Here is a 15,119-nt window from a genome sequence, read left to right as displayed (position 1 = left end):
TATATAGCCTGGGGATGGGGTAGTATGATCCCAGAGGTGGGGGGCAATAATAAGCATGTAATAAGAATTCAAGGGTATTAACTTTCTATATGAGAAGTAAGAAATAACTGGATGGATCTGAGTGGGGGGGGTCCCTAGGATTACCAGTAGGATATTCATGGATGAATCCAAAATAGGGTGTGGGATGGGGGGGGGGGTTGTGAGGGGAGAAAAGCAAAAACAAAATGTACAGAAGAAGAGGGGGGGGTAGGGAAGAATGAGCACCAAGTTCATGTTTTGAATGAATGGTGTAGCCTGCGATTAGACAGTAAGATTAAAGCTATGGTTTTGATAATAATAATAACGGTCACCACCTTCCTGTGTGGGGGGAAGGTAGAGGGGTCGATGGGCGAGAGGAGGTCATGCACGATGTTGTTGGACTTGGTATGGGTTGGATTCCCTGTGTTGCAGATCCTTGGAATAGATGAAACATTCCATCTATGGTGTAGGAGAGGAGTCATGATATGAGAATGAGAATTTCTCAAAATTCACTATATCCATAGGAGTGAGTGTAGAAGCTATAAAGGCACGCCATTTGTGGTAGAAACATGAACTGGTCCTTTCATGCGTTACGTCCATGTTGATCCTGTCTTTATAGAGTAGTTGTAAGAGATCTCTTTTGATTTGAGAGGTGCTTGGGCAAACGTTGGAGATCCAGTTTTTCAGGATGGCTCTTCTAGCGAGTAGGAGCCATATCAGGGTCCAATCTTTGCAAGAGGGGGTAGAGTTGGGTGACCAGGGTAATAGCTGGGGGTCCCAGTGACCGAAGATGAGAAGTAGGGGGTCTTTAGGTAATTTCAGCAGGGTCACCTTAAAGATGTATGATAGGACTTGGTCCCAGAAGGTGGAGATGTAAGTACACGACCAGAAGCGATGAGTCAGTGAAGGCCTGGGGTGTTGACATAAGGGGCATATCGGGGGCGGTTTGTTTGTTCGAGAGGAAAGGTATATGAGCCCGATGGACAATCTTTAATTGGATTTCCCTCCAAGATTTGTTGGGTGCCAGTTTGTGGATGGTGTTGAGGCCTTGAAGAAGTTTATCTACTAGGTCAGTGTCTGGGAAGTCTTTTGCCCAGTTGGCTGCTGATGAGGACTCTAGAGAAGGGTGTCCGAGAAAGACGGCTTGAATCTTTTGTGATCCTCTCCGCAAGCGTTCTTCAGAAAGCTGATGCATTGACCATAGTGGAAGATGTGTGACTGGGGAAGTTGGAACTTCTCAGCTAAAGATTGGAAAGGGATGGGGCGACCAGACTCTAAGTCACAAAGCGAGGAAAAATTGGTAAGGCCTTTCCACTGCCAGGTGGCGTACGGCTGGCTTTCCAGATCTGGGGGAAAGCACGGGTTTCCTTGTATTGGAAGGTGGCTAGATATAAAGGGTGAGAGTTTAAGGCTTTTCCGGATTTCCCTCCAAGCTATGTCTGTGTCCCGGAGTAAGAGGTTGTGTTGAAGAGGCGGAGGAATGGATTTCCACTTGCAGTGAAGGAGAGCTACCAAGGAGTATGGGTGCACCATTTCAGTTTCCAGGGGGAAATTGGAATAGCGAGATGTTTGAGCTACACAGTCCAAACTTATCCTCAAGAGGCAGGCTAGGTTGTAGGTTCTGACATTAGGGAGACTAATACCCCCTTCGCGTCTGGGAAGATATAGCTTTGTGAATGCAATGCGTGGTCGCCTGTTTCGCCACAGGAATTTGGAAATGGCAGTATTGAGAATTTTTGTGTCCTTATGGTGCAAGAGTAAGGGAATGGTTTGAAGTGGGTAGAGTAGGCGGACGAAACTGACCATTTCCACTAGATGGCATCTTCCCAGGAGCGAAAGAGGCAGATCCATCCAGTTGTCTAATTCTTGGGAGATTTTTGTGAGCGGGGGGGATAGTTGAGGTGGTAGAGATAGGAGGGTAATTTACCTATTTTTATTCCTAAGTAGGTGATGTGGGATTTTGCAAAAGAGAATATGGAATTTGGAGTCCAGGAAGGGTTAGACAGGGTGCCTATGGGAAGGATTTCACTTTTGTTGTAGTTTATGCGAAGGCCCGAACATAGTCTAAATTGATCAAAAATTGATTTAATCGTGAGCATGTCAGAAGAGGGGTTTGCTGAGAATATAAGGACATCATCCGCGAAGAGTGACGTGCGAAGCTTGTGTTTATCGACGGAAATACCATGTAGTGGGGCTATGTGGGACAAATATCTAGACAGGGGTTCTAAAGCAATGTTGAAAAGGAGTGGGGATAGGGGGCAACCCTGCCGAGTGCCTTTGTGGAGGCGGAATTCATCCGAGAGGAGGCCTGCTGCTACCAGCCTAACTGCCGGGGCGGTGTACATGGTATTTATAAGATGGGCGAAAGGGCCTGAGAATCCCATTTTAGTCATGACCATGGAAAGCCATTCGAAACTAACGTTATCGAAGGCTTTCTCCGCATCTAGGGTAATGATAGCATAATTTCCCTCTGGGTTACATTTTGCGTGCTCCAGGGCCATCATTACCTTTCTGATGTTCATGGTGGCCGTTCTGCCTTTCACGAACCCGGATTGAGCAGGGTGTATCAGAGAGGGTATGATGTCGGCTAATCTAGTGGCAATAATTTTGGAAAAGATCTTGACATCAAGGTTTAGGAGTGAAATAGGTCTATATGAGCCTGGTTCTTGGGGGTCTTTACCTTTTTTGGCCAGTAATTTGATAATGGCTTGGTTACCCGTGGGTAGGTAGGAGCCCCCTGACTATATGTGATGATAGACTTTGTGGAGGGTGGGTTCTAAGAGTGTTTGTAGTGATTTGTAGAATTCACCCGTGAAGCCGTCTGGGCCTGGGGCTTTGGAGGGGGCTAGGTTTTTAATAGCAATGGAAATTTAATGGAGGGAGATAGGTGCGTTTAGAGCATCTAATTGAGAAGGAGAGATTTGAGAGAGGGTTACCTTTTCAAGAAAAGAATATGCTGTCGGTGTATCTATGGGATCTGGCGCATAGAGGGAGGAGTAGTATTGTAGCATGGCTTCGTTTATGCCTTTCTGGGTGGTTTTGATGTTACCCAATGTGTCTCAGAGGGATGTAATATGGGTCGGGCGGTTGGGTCCCTTACATAGTCTGGACAGGAGTTTACCTGCCTTATTGCCGAATTTGTGAAGGGTAGCATCCATGTATGCTTTTTTTGTCAGTTCCATAGTTTCGGCCCAAGTGTCAAAAGATTGCTTTGCTGACTGCCATGTCTTCCTATTGTCAGAGGAGTTGTCTATGTATAGGGATCGTTGCGCTTGGTGCAGTTGGGAGCTGGCTAGTTTGTAGTTTTTGAGTGCGTTTCTTTTAAAAGAAGCAGCATAGGAGATTACGCAGCCTCTAAGGAAGGCTTTGCCTGCTTCCCAAAATAGATTAGGGTTGTCAGAGTGCACGGCATTGGTTGAGGTATATTCAGACCAGGCATTTTCCATGTAGTGTCGGAAGTCAGAGTTATTGTGGAGGTAAGATGGGAATCGCCATATTTTAGGATTCGGGTGTAGATCAGGGTTGTCGATTGTGGTTGAGATAGGTGCGTGATCAGATATGGCAATGTCGTGTATGTCAGCGTCAGATATCAGTGGGATAAGGTCGTCCGAGCAGAAGAGGTAGTCAATCCTGGTGAAAACATTATGGGGGTTGGAGTAGAAAGTGAATTCTCTGTCAGCTGGGTGCCGGAGGCGCCAAATGTCATGTAAATGGAGGGAGTCCATCGTAGAGGCCAAAAGAGTTTGAGTGTCGTGGTCTGGGGGGTGGGCATTTAGGAGTGGCTCTATTGTCTATCAGATGAATTGTGGAGTTGAAGTCTCTGCCGATTATATGCGGGAGGTGAGGGTCACGAAGGAGCCAGGTCGAAAGTTCACTAAAAAACTGTTTAGTGGGGTTATTAGGTGAGTAAATGTTGGAAACTGTCAAATCCTTAGTTCCTAATTGAATGTGAGCTGAAATAAGGCGTCCCTGGGAATCTGATTTAACAGATAGGACCGTGCATGGGAGATTTTTGTGAATGAGTATCAAGACTCCTGCTTTGCGTCCATTTGAATCTGAGTCTAGGACCGTGCCTACCTATAATTTTTTAATGCGGTGGAAGTCTGGGGCGGAAAGGTGGGTTTCTTGGAGTAGGGCAATGTCAGTCTTGAGTCTTTTAAGGTGGCGAAGGATTTTCATTCTCTTATTGGGGGAACGAAGCCCTTTGACATTCCAGGATACTAGTTTCATATTGGGGGGGTCACTGGGGGGGTATGTGGGGGTATTACATGATTTTCATACGCTAATATGTAGTGGTGGGTTGTAAGAGCAGGCAGGATTATGAGGGAGTTTAGGCTGTCTGAGAGACTGGTTTTGATGCCATTTGGAGTATATGTATCATGGGATGGGGGTGCGTAAGGAAGGGAAGGGTTCAGAAGGAGGGAGGTAAAAAAAAAGAAACAATAAAACATATTCGACAAACTTCGCTTTTTTCCGCATGGAGTCACTGTGTGGGCCAACTCCCATTGCAAGACCCATTGACTGCAGTACTTAAACCCATGGTTAAGGGGGTGATGTATGCTGGCAGCGTGGGTTGTGCATAGGAAAGGTGGAGTGAGCTACACAGGAGAGCCAGGGGAGAAAATCAGTGCATAAGATAAAACAACAAACCAAGTTAACAAGGTAAAAAATATATAATAAATGTGCCCGCGCTAGTATAGTGTCACATATAAAATATATAAAAAAATTTTCACATATAAAACACATGTAATGTGATAAATAAAACCATACAGGTAAAATATAATGCAAATAACTATAAATGATAAACCACCAAGTGCATATAAAGGTGCAGTTGTGGTAGTAACTAATAAAAGTGCAACGTGCTAAAAATATAAATATCAAAACACTTTCCAGTGACAAATGAGTGTATATCCCAATTAATAAATACAAATCACAAAAAACGTGAATAAATAGTGTCCATAAAATGAATAAACATCATGCTTCTTCTGATGGGTGTATAAATCACAACACGTGAAAACTGTGCTCTCCCGTGACACCCCACATGTGCTTGCGCTCACCTTCAGTCCTGTGACACAGTAATTAAACGGTATCAAAATAAGCATTGGGGCCACTCCTAGGCTCACTCGGGATACAATGATGCAAAGACACTCCTCCCAGGTGAAACTGCTAGGCTCACTCAGGTTACAATGGTGCAAAAACACTCCTCTCAGGTAAAACCAAGATCCAAAATCATAGAAAAAACAAACAGAGGGACTCCATAGTGCAATATAGCCAGGACATTTATTAAAGAATAAGCCCTCCAAGAGGGTACTCACATTGGATGGGTGCTAGAGTGCACCAGACTGTACAGGTAAAATAATAAGCAGCTGATCGTATGGCGTGCGGTATGGCATGTGCAATCCTCCTCCTCTGCTGACAGCTCCGTCTTACCCATCTCCGACGCGTATTCGGCACAGGGGTTTCGTGCCTTCCTCTGGGGTTTCGTGCCTTCCTCTGGGGGATAACCCCCAGAGGAAGGCACGAAACCCCTGTGCCGAATACGCGTCGGAGAGGGGTAGGACGGAGCTGTCAGCAGAGGAGGAGGATTGCACATGCCATACCGCACGCCATACGATCAGCTGCTTATTATTTTACCTGTACAGTCTGGTGCACTCTAGCACCCATCCAATGTGAGTACCCTCTTGGAGGGCTTATTCTTTAATAAATGTCCTGGCTATATTGCACTATGGAGTCCCTCTGTTTGTTTTTTCTATGATTTTGGATCTTGGTTTTACCTGAGAGGAGTGTTTTTGCACCATTGTAACCTGAGTGAGCCTAGCAGTTTCACCTGGGAGGAGTGTCTTTGCATCATTGTATCCTGAGTGAGCCTAGGAGTGGCCCCAATGCTTATTTTGACACCGTTTAATTACTGTGTCACAGGACTGAAGGTGAGCGCAAGCACATGTGGGGTGTCACGGGAGAGCACAGTTTTCACGTGTTGTGATTTATACACCCATCAGAAGAAGCATGATGTTTATTCATTTTATGGACACTATTTATTCACGTTTTTTGTGATTTGTATTTATTAATTGGGATATACACTCATTTGTCACTGGAAAGTGTTTTGATATTTATATTTTTAGCACGTTGCACTTTTATTAGTTACTACCACAACTGCACCTTTATATGCACTTGGTGGTTTATCATTTATAGTTATTTGCATTATATTTTACCTGTATGGTTTTATTTATCACATTACATGTGTTTTATATGTGAAAATATTTTTTATATATTTTATATGTGACACTATACTAGCGCGGGCACATTTATTATATATTTTTTATCTATCCACACGCAATGAAACGTGGTTCAGTGCTTGCAGCTTAAATAGTTTACTCCTTAGAGGCATGAGTCCATCTGTGGCTCGCAAGACACCTATATTTTGCAAGTTAACAAGGTAGCAGTATGCATAACATTAGAAACATCTCGGCCTACCAGTAGTTGAAGTGCCTGGGGAAAAGGAGAGAGCAAAACTGAGAGAGTAATTGAAATTCTAGTGAGAGTTATCTCGGTTAGGGTTGAACCATCTTGGCCGTTTGAGGCGAAATGGTGAGTGAAACCAGTTTTAAGCCATGAGAGTGCTCTTCAGCGGGGTGTGGAGCGATGATGGCCTGGGGCAGAGGCCCTAAACCGTTTTGGCAAGTCTTTGCATCTGCTCCTCTGGTCTAGAGCATGGTTGACAGGAGGTGCTCTGGAAGAGGGGCTGAGGTGGGGGCCCGTGCAAAGTGATCTTAGGAAGGCCTCAGCCTCGGATGGATCATGAAAGGAGAGCTGGTCATTAGGGGCTTTAAGTCGGAGGGTAGCTGGGAAAGCTAAGGTGAATTTGATTTGTTGATGATGGAGCTCCGAGCAAATTTGTTGAAAGGCTTTCCTCTTCTTGGATACCTCGATGGAGTAATCTGCGAAAATCAGGATTTTCATTCCGTCGATCTGGAGAGAGCTGGTTTGCCTGAATTTCTGTAAGATGAAAGCTTTGTCTGAGTAGTTGAGGTACTTGGCGATTATGGGTCGTGGTGATTTGCGATCAGAGTTGAAAGTTCCCATGTGGTGGGCACGTTCTACTGTGCAGGGGCCTGGAAGGCCTAGTGCTTCAGGAATGCGGCTCGCGCAAAAGTCTGTGAGGGCTGAAGGCTGCAGCGATTCTGGAATGCCCACAAAACGCAGATTGCTCCTTCTGGATCTATTTTCCAAATCGTCCAGTTTCTCTAGAATGTATTTGTTCGTTTTGTCTTGAGCCTGCTCTGTGGATTGTGATTGGTATAGTTCTTCCTCTATGTTAGCTATGTGATGTTCAGCTTCATTCAGCCTGGAGGCATGTTCCCCTAGCTGGGCCTGGAGCTGTTGCATGCCTGCGCAGACAGCTTTCTCCACAGAGGCTGTAATCATTGGGGAGAGAAGAGCTGCCACGGCCTGTGCAAACATATCTGTGTTGTGGGCCCCTGTGTGTTGGAATGGTGTGTCAGCAGGTAAGGAGGAGGGGGCCGCAGCGCCGCTTACCTCCATGGTAGGCTCCGTTTCTGTGAGGGGCTCCATGTAGGCCGAAGCCGGGGCCTCAATTTGCGGCTGTGCCGTTCACGCCGTCGCGGCCGCGTACGATCGCGGGCCGGATTTTTCAACGAACCGGCTATCTCGTGACCGGGTATTGAGTGGAGCTAGTGCTGGTGTGAGTGGCGGGTTCGCGGGCTTTGTATGCTGGTTTTTGAAGTCGAGCTGCGGGAGCTGAGGTAGAGAGCAGCTACTCCATTCGGTGCCAGAACCAGAAGTTAAAAAAGACTATCATTCTGAGACCAGCATTTTTCATTCTTGTCCCAATTATTTGTGCCCACTACTGTCTATTGATATGTAAAACACTTTATTAAATCAGCAATTAGTGATCAATAATAACATCTAGTAAACATCATTTATTTATTGATCAGAAATCTGTCGAAGAATGCTATACCTGGCTGAAGATGGGCTCCTCCACTTTTTCCTGGCTGGAAGTCCCAGGTTGGACGTCGGAAGCCTTAGCTGGGGTGGAAGGAAGAGTGGAAGGAAGGGTTGAGAGGGATTCCCTGACTCCAGTCTGGTCTGACAGAAATCGCAGTCTCTCATAGTACCACAGCCTGGGGACATAAACGTCATTTGCTGCAGCTCCTGATCTCTGGGAATCCGTGACCTTCTTGCGCTCCCTAACATAAGTGCTCCTCAGGCCACCAATTTTGGCTTTTAAATAGGGGATGGTTGCTGTGGGGACCACTGGTGTCACCAACTCCAGCAGTTTCTCCAGCGCTGCCTGCCTCTTTTGTTTGTGATTATAATGCGGGTGTTTGACCTGCCACAGACAGGGCTGCTCCCTGTATTTGTCTATGAACAGGGGGAGGAAGGCCCAAGTTTAGATCTTACCTTCGTTATCACGATCGGCGCCTCCGATACTCCTTCCTCCGCTCACAGATCGTACATACTACGCACGCATGTTACGCTTTATACACACTGCGCATGCGTGAAACTCCGCCCGCCCCTTACGTTCTTTCTATTCTATTCCCCGCCCCTTCTCGTTCGGCGCAGTGGGGGAAGAGCACATGGCAGAGACACAGCAGGTGCGTGCTAATTACAGCAACGAGGAGGAGGAGGAAAGCCCGGAGCCGGAAACGTCACGATCCAGAAGGAGACGATTTAAGGCATCAAATATGTCCTTTGGGGAGATGTTGGAGATGGTCGACATCCTGAAGAGGGCCGACTATGACGGGAAGTATGGACCTTACCCCAACCCCAACGTCAGAAAGGCCAAGATAATGGCGGAAGTGGTCAAGAGTCTGCACCGGAATTTCAGAGTACGACGATCGAAAGATCAGCTCAGGAAGCGGTGGTTGGACTTTAAGAGAGCATGAGCAGTACAGAAGGATCCGGAGAGTGCTGCAAAAAAGTAAGTAGTTGTCCTGTGTTCCTATTCTTTATGTTTATTACGTTCGTGCTGCTCCATGTGCTTTTCTTAACTGTTATCCATTTTAAAATGGCAACTTTCATGTTCATAGGCACATTATTAGTTCGTAGAAAACATTGTTCGTTCGGCCTAGAAAACACCATTGTTTTGGTCATATGCATTTGCCCACATTTTTTAGGGCCTACTTGTCCGAAATTAATTTGGTTGTGTAGATTGGTTTGTAACTAGAAAGAAATGCTAACTGGATTCTGTGTAAGGAGAGGACACTCAGCAGTTTTCACATCTGAACTCTGGAGCACTAGTGTGGGACACAAGAACACCCTTTTTATTAGGGGGTCCCACACAGGTGCTCCAGTGTATACTATAGGGGTGTCTCCATCTGTGAAGCTTGTACAAAACAGGTAAAGTATTGAAGCTTGACAAAGGACAATAAGAATTCTACATCTTGGAACTCTGCCAAAATAGACAATTGTACCCCACTTCCAAGCAATGTTTCATATTTATAGTTCTTCCATCAAATATCTGTGTGCTAAGTATACCTATTTTTTTTACATGGGGAGAAAAGACTCGGAGGACACCCCTCATCCGAGGAGACCACAGACCCCCACCTGTGGAAGAAGGTGAAATCCACCCAAGCCAAGCAGAGCAGGAGGAGGAAGACGTGGTGGAAACTGGCACCACAAAAGGTGAGTGTCTGCGACCAAAGGCTCAGGTAAGAGATGGATGCCGGCATATTTATAATACATGGTGTGTTTTTGTTTCTATCTTTTTAGGTGATCGTGATGTTGTGGATCCAGGCCATTTCACCTCGGAAAGTGCACAGATCCTGATCGGGGAGATCATGGGGTGTAATAGGGACTTGGAAAACATCCTTAAAAACATCAATGATGTTCAACAAAAAATGAAGAACATCATTGATGTTTTAGGGAAAATTTAAAACCCCTCAAAATCCCTTGGGTTTTTTGTGTGCTAAAAATTTTTAACATTTTTTGACATATTTGCGAAAAGCCAAATTTTGAAGATGCACACAGTGTGTCAACATGTGCTATCTGCCATCACGGGAGATCAATGGACGCGTTTTGGGGGTGCAACCTCTTCCTCAATAATAAAGTAGCTGCGAGGAAGGGGTTGCACCCCAAAAACACGTCCCTTGATCCCCCCTGATGGCAGCTAGCACATGTTGACATTCGGCAATTTGTGTGCATCTTCAAAATTTGGCTTTTCCTGGGGTGACTTCACCCCATCTGAACGCAATATCAAACACAGTTTGTAAATACTCATGTCTGATATTGCCTTCAAGTTCTACCAAATGTGAACTTTGTAAGTTCAAGATTTGTGTCTTTCTTGTTGGTTTTAAACATGCCTGTTTTATCTTAAATGGACATTTCTACTTTTTCTAATGTGACCCCAAAAATTGTTATACAACAAACATGTTGGTTTGTTTTAAAAACCTTTTCTAAATGCGCATGTGATTGTGCTGGTATTAAAAAGATTGTTAATCAAGAATGTGTGGATTATTGTCTCAACGCTCCAACACTTTTGTGGTGCTCTAATTGGTGTTTTCTGTGACAATGGGTGTTATTTCCTAAGGGCAAATCCACTTTGCACTACAAGTGCAGTTTCAAGTGCACTTGTAGTGCAAAGTGTCTTTGCCTTTAGTAAATAACACCCAACAGTGCTTTGTAATGTTACACAATCACGCCATTTTCAGGACTCACCACATTTCTGTCAGGGTCAGCTAAAAGAAACACAAGCAGTAAATGTCACCAAAGATTTGAGTAGTTATTTTTTTTTTTATATGAAAAAGGTTTCAGACATTGTCTGGTATATTGATAGCCCCCCTACCCGCAAAGTATTCAAGGTATCTTAGCTGGACATCACGGGCACTCAGGGGGGGCAATCAGGATAATATGATTCAGTTTATACTCCGCCATGTGTATGGGTGTAAGAATTAGGCGGAACCAGCTGGCCATGATTCCAAACGTGTTCTCCACTACTCTTCTGGCTCTGGCCAGCCGGTAATTAAAAACCCTCTGGCCAGGGTGCGGGTCCTCATCGGGAATGGCCACATAAGATGGTCCCCCAGCGCAAATGATTCATCCGCAACGAAGACAAATGGGAGTCCTTCCACATTGTCTTCTGGAGGTGGCAAGTCCAAGCTGCCATTCTGGAGACGCCTGTAGAATTCCGTCTGGGCGATGACTCCACCATCGGACATCTGGCCATTCTTCCCCACGTCCACATACAGGAACTCGTAAGTAGCCGACACCACCGCCAACAGCACAATACTATTGAATCCCTTATAATTATAATAGTATGACCCCGAGTAGGGTGGTGGGACAATGTGGATTTTTTCCCATCAATTGCCCCTCCGCAGTTAGGAAAGTCCCCACCGCTGGGCAAAGTGGGAGGCCACAGTCTGCCATTCCTGTGGCGTGGAAGGAAACTGTGGAGTCAAACAACAACAAAAAATTTGTAATTTTGCACATAAACAGGGAAAGCAGATTAGACACAAACATTCTTGGCCAACATCAAGATAACATTTATTTGAGGGAGTTTTTAAAGACCAATCAGATCCCCCCCCCCCCTCTCATGGGCCATTCTTAACATTTTGGGGGGGGGAGCTCTTTGACAGGTAACCCTCTCCACTTCATTGAGAGATGAATGCCTAAATAATGGGTATTACTTTGGCCAGACCCTCCTTAGTTACACTATTGTCAGCCCACTGGACAGGTAAGAAGTGTCATAATACAAAGATATAAATACACATTGTACACATTTGAGCACATTTGGAAATTCTACTATTACCTATCAAGATAAAAACTTTAAACAGTACCATTTGAAAGTATACAGGCAGGCCCATGCACTACATGCTTTGGGGAATTCATCCATAAATCTGACCACTCAAGAGATGGGTATAGTGTGTATGGGTTTGGCAAAGTCAGAAGATAGATGATTGAGGATAGATAGATAATTGGTATCAGCTGACTTAGCAGCTGGGGGGGAGGGAGGGTTCCAGATGATTTGGGGACCCCCTAAAAAAAGCATCTGGCACTCTGCCTGAATTTAAAGCACAAATGATATTTTAAAACATTTTAGGGGGTTTTCAGGGTAAAGCACTACTATGGAGCTGATAAAATACATTGTTAAGTGACTACATGAGGTGAATATAGGGCCAGGAGACCATGCTGGGGAGGTAGTGAAGTGAAGGCAAATATGTATGAAGGAGAAAAAAAATAATTACATAAAAATCCAGCATGCATGAGGACAAAGGGGACATTCACAGCATATTACAATCATGGTAATTTGGGAATGAGGAAAGAAAGACAATATATTATCAAACATTATATACAATAAAATGTGATGTTAAAGGATAAATCTTACCTTAATATACTCCTTCTGCAGGACCTGGATGATGGCAGAACAGGTCTCTGGGATAATGATACTCAGAGCCTGGGGGGAGATGCCTGTCAAGAACTTCAAGTCCTGCAGGCTTCTCCCCGTCGCCAAGTACCGCAGGGTGGCGACTAGTCTCTGCTCCGGAGTGATGGCTTGCCTCATGCAGGTATCCTGCCTGCTGATATAAGGGGTCAGCAAAGCCAACAAACGGTAAAATACGGGGTCCGTCATGCAGAGAAAGTTCCTGAAATCGTCAGGATTATTCTCACAGATCTCACGGAGCAAAGGCATATGACAGAACTGGTCACGCTGAAGCAACCAATTCTTGGTCCATGAACTCCTCCCCACCCTGTTCATGGACTGGACTTGTGTCAAGGTCAGGACCCCAACACCAAGCCCCCACACAGCACGAACTCTACGAGGAGTACGTATACGCAACATGGCTAGAAAACGGTCGGCTGCTCAGAACGCACTGAACGCACTGAAGAACAGCAAGGCCTGTGAAGAGCGACCTGAAAAACAGTAACGAACGAACAAGAACACAATGACAAGAGTCACGTGTAACATGCTGCACGCACTGAAGAGCAGATACAAACCCACAAGCATAAACTGAACAGCAGAAAACGATCCGAAAACCACGAGTCTGAAAAAGCGCGAATCGTCTCTCACCAAACTTTTACTAACACAAGTTTAGCATAAGGAGCCCAAAGGGTGCCGCACTTGGTTCGGACCTGCCCTTTTCTAGTCTTGTTGTACGTGGTGTACGTCACCGCGTTCTTGGCGATCAGAAATTCCGACAACTTTGTGCGACCGTGTGTACGCAAAACAAGTTTGAGCCAACATCCGTCGGAAAAAATCCATGGATTTTGTTGTTGGAATGTCCGATCAATGTCCAATCGTGTGTACGGGGCATAGGATAAAACATCCACGGCTCGTACACTATCCCGCACTTCTCATGATCCTGTCTGCGTCAGCCTCTCAGGTCTCTTCATTAGACAACGTCTGCTTTCAGAAAATATATAATGTTTTGGGCGGGTGTTTATGTAATCTTCAGGCCTAAATTGATTTTTTAACCACTTCAGCGCCAGAAGGTTTTACCCCCTTCCCAGACATCTCAAGTCTCCTGCGACTCGCGGGATACCCCCGCATTTGACAGCGGGTTCACGGACACCTGAAAATGCGTAACGATCTCCCGGCTGAGCCTGCACTGCCACTCAACCGGGAATAATCGCAAACAGTGAGTGTCTTCCACTGTGTAATGCAGCTGCAGTCTTAACTGTTTGGCGGCCGTCCACTGTAACAAAGCCCTGCCTCCTCATCCATGTTAGAATGAACACTGATTCAATTTCCCAGCATTGTAACAGTGTTCATTTGACCATCTATCATGGATGAGGAGGCGGGGCTTTGTTACAGTGGATGGCAGACGAACAGTTAAGACTACAGCTGCATGACACAGCTGGAGACACCCGCTATGTGTAATCAAGGTACTGGCGAGGCAGCAGATGGGCACTGATGAGGATACAGATGGGCACAGTGAGGCTGCATTGTTGGCACAGTGAAGCTGCAGATGGGCACAGTGAGGCTGCAGATGGGCACAGTGAGGCTGCAGATGGGCACTGATGAGGATACAAATGGGCACAGTGAGGCTGCATTGTTGACATTAATGAGGCTGCAGATGGGCACAGTGAGGCTGCATTGATGGCTCAGTGAGGCTGCATTGATGGGCACTGACAAGGCTGCATTGTTGGCACAGTCTTGATTATCTCCAAGACTTTAGGCAAATATTCTGTGGACTGATGAGACAAAAATGTAACTTTTTGGAAGGTGTGCATCTCGTTACATCTGGCATAAAACGAATACAGCATTTCATAACAAGAACATCATACCAAAAGTCAGACATGGTGGTGGTAGCGTGATGGTCTGGGGCTGCTTTGCAGCTTCAGGACCTAGGCGACTTACCATAATTGATGGAACCATGAATTCTGAGCTCTACCAGAAAATCCTAAAGGAGAATGTCCAGCCATCAGTTAGTCACCTCAAGCTCAAGTGCACTTGGGTTATGCAAAGAAGAGTGGGCCAAAATAGCTCTTAAGCAATGTGAAAGACTCATTGCCAGTTATTGAAAAAACGCTTGATTCCAGTTGTTGCCGCCAAGGGTGGTGCAACCAGTTATTAGGTTTAGGGGCAATTACTTTTTCACATTAAGCCAGGCAGGTTTGGACAGCTTTTTTGCCTTACCATGAAGCCACCATTTAAAAACTGCATTTTGTATTTACTCAGGTTATCTTTGTGTAATAATAAAATGTGTTTGATGATCTGAGTTTTTTAAGTGTGACAAATATGCAAACAAATAAAAAATCAGAAAGGGAGCAAATACTTTTTTACAGCATTGTATATATTTGCAGTCTTTCCCTTTCTACATTCTTTAGAAAGTGCACATCATGTTACAAATCTTTCTTCCTCATTCAGCAGTGGGAGGGGAGTCTGGGCATACACTGTGAGAGCTGATTGGAGGAAAGACACACTACCCCCTCCACATAGGCAGTGTAATGAAGGAACTTGCAGAGCTGCAGTCTGAATAGACCAGCTCTCTGCTTATCTATCTCTATGTTCACCCTCCCCCCTGACACAAATTTCCAGCTGCTGTTATCTCGTGTGTCAGAGAGATTTTGTTAGATGTTATCATGCTGATAACAGAGGAATGGAGCACCAGAAAGACATGACACTTATGCCCCGTACACAC

This window comes from Aquarana catesbeiana, linkage group LG11, assembly GCF_042186555.1.
Source record: "Aquarana catesbeiana isolate 2022-GZ linkage group LG11, ASM4218655v1, whole genome shotgun sequence".
NCBI lineage: Eukaryota > Metazoa > Chordata > Amphibia > Anura > Ranidae > Aquarana > Aquarana catesbeiana.
Note: the sequence above shows the minus strand (reverse complement) of the source record.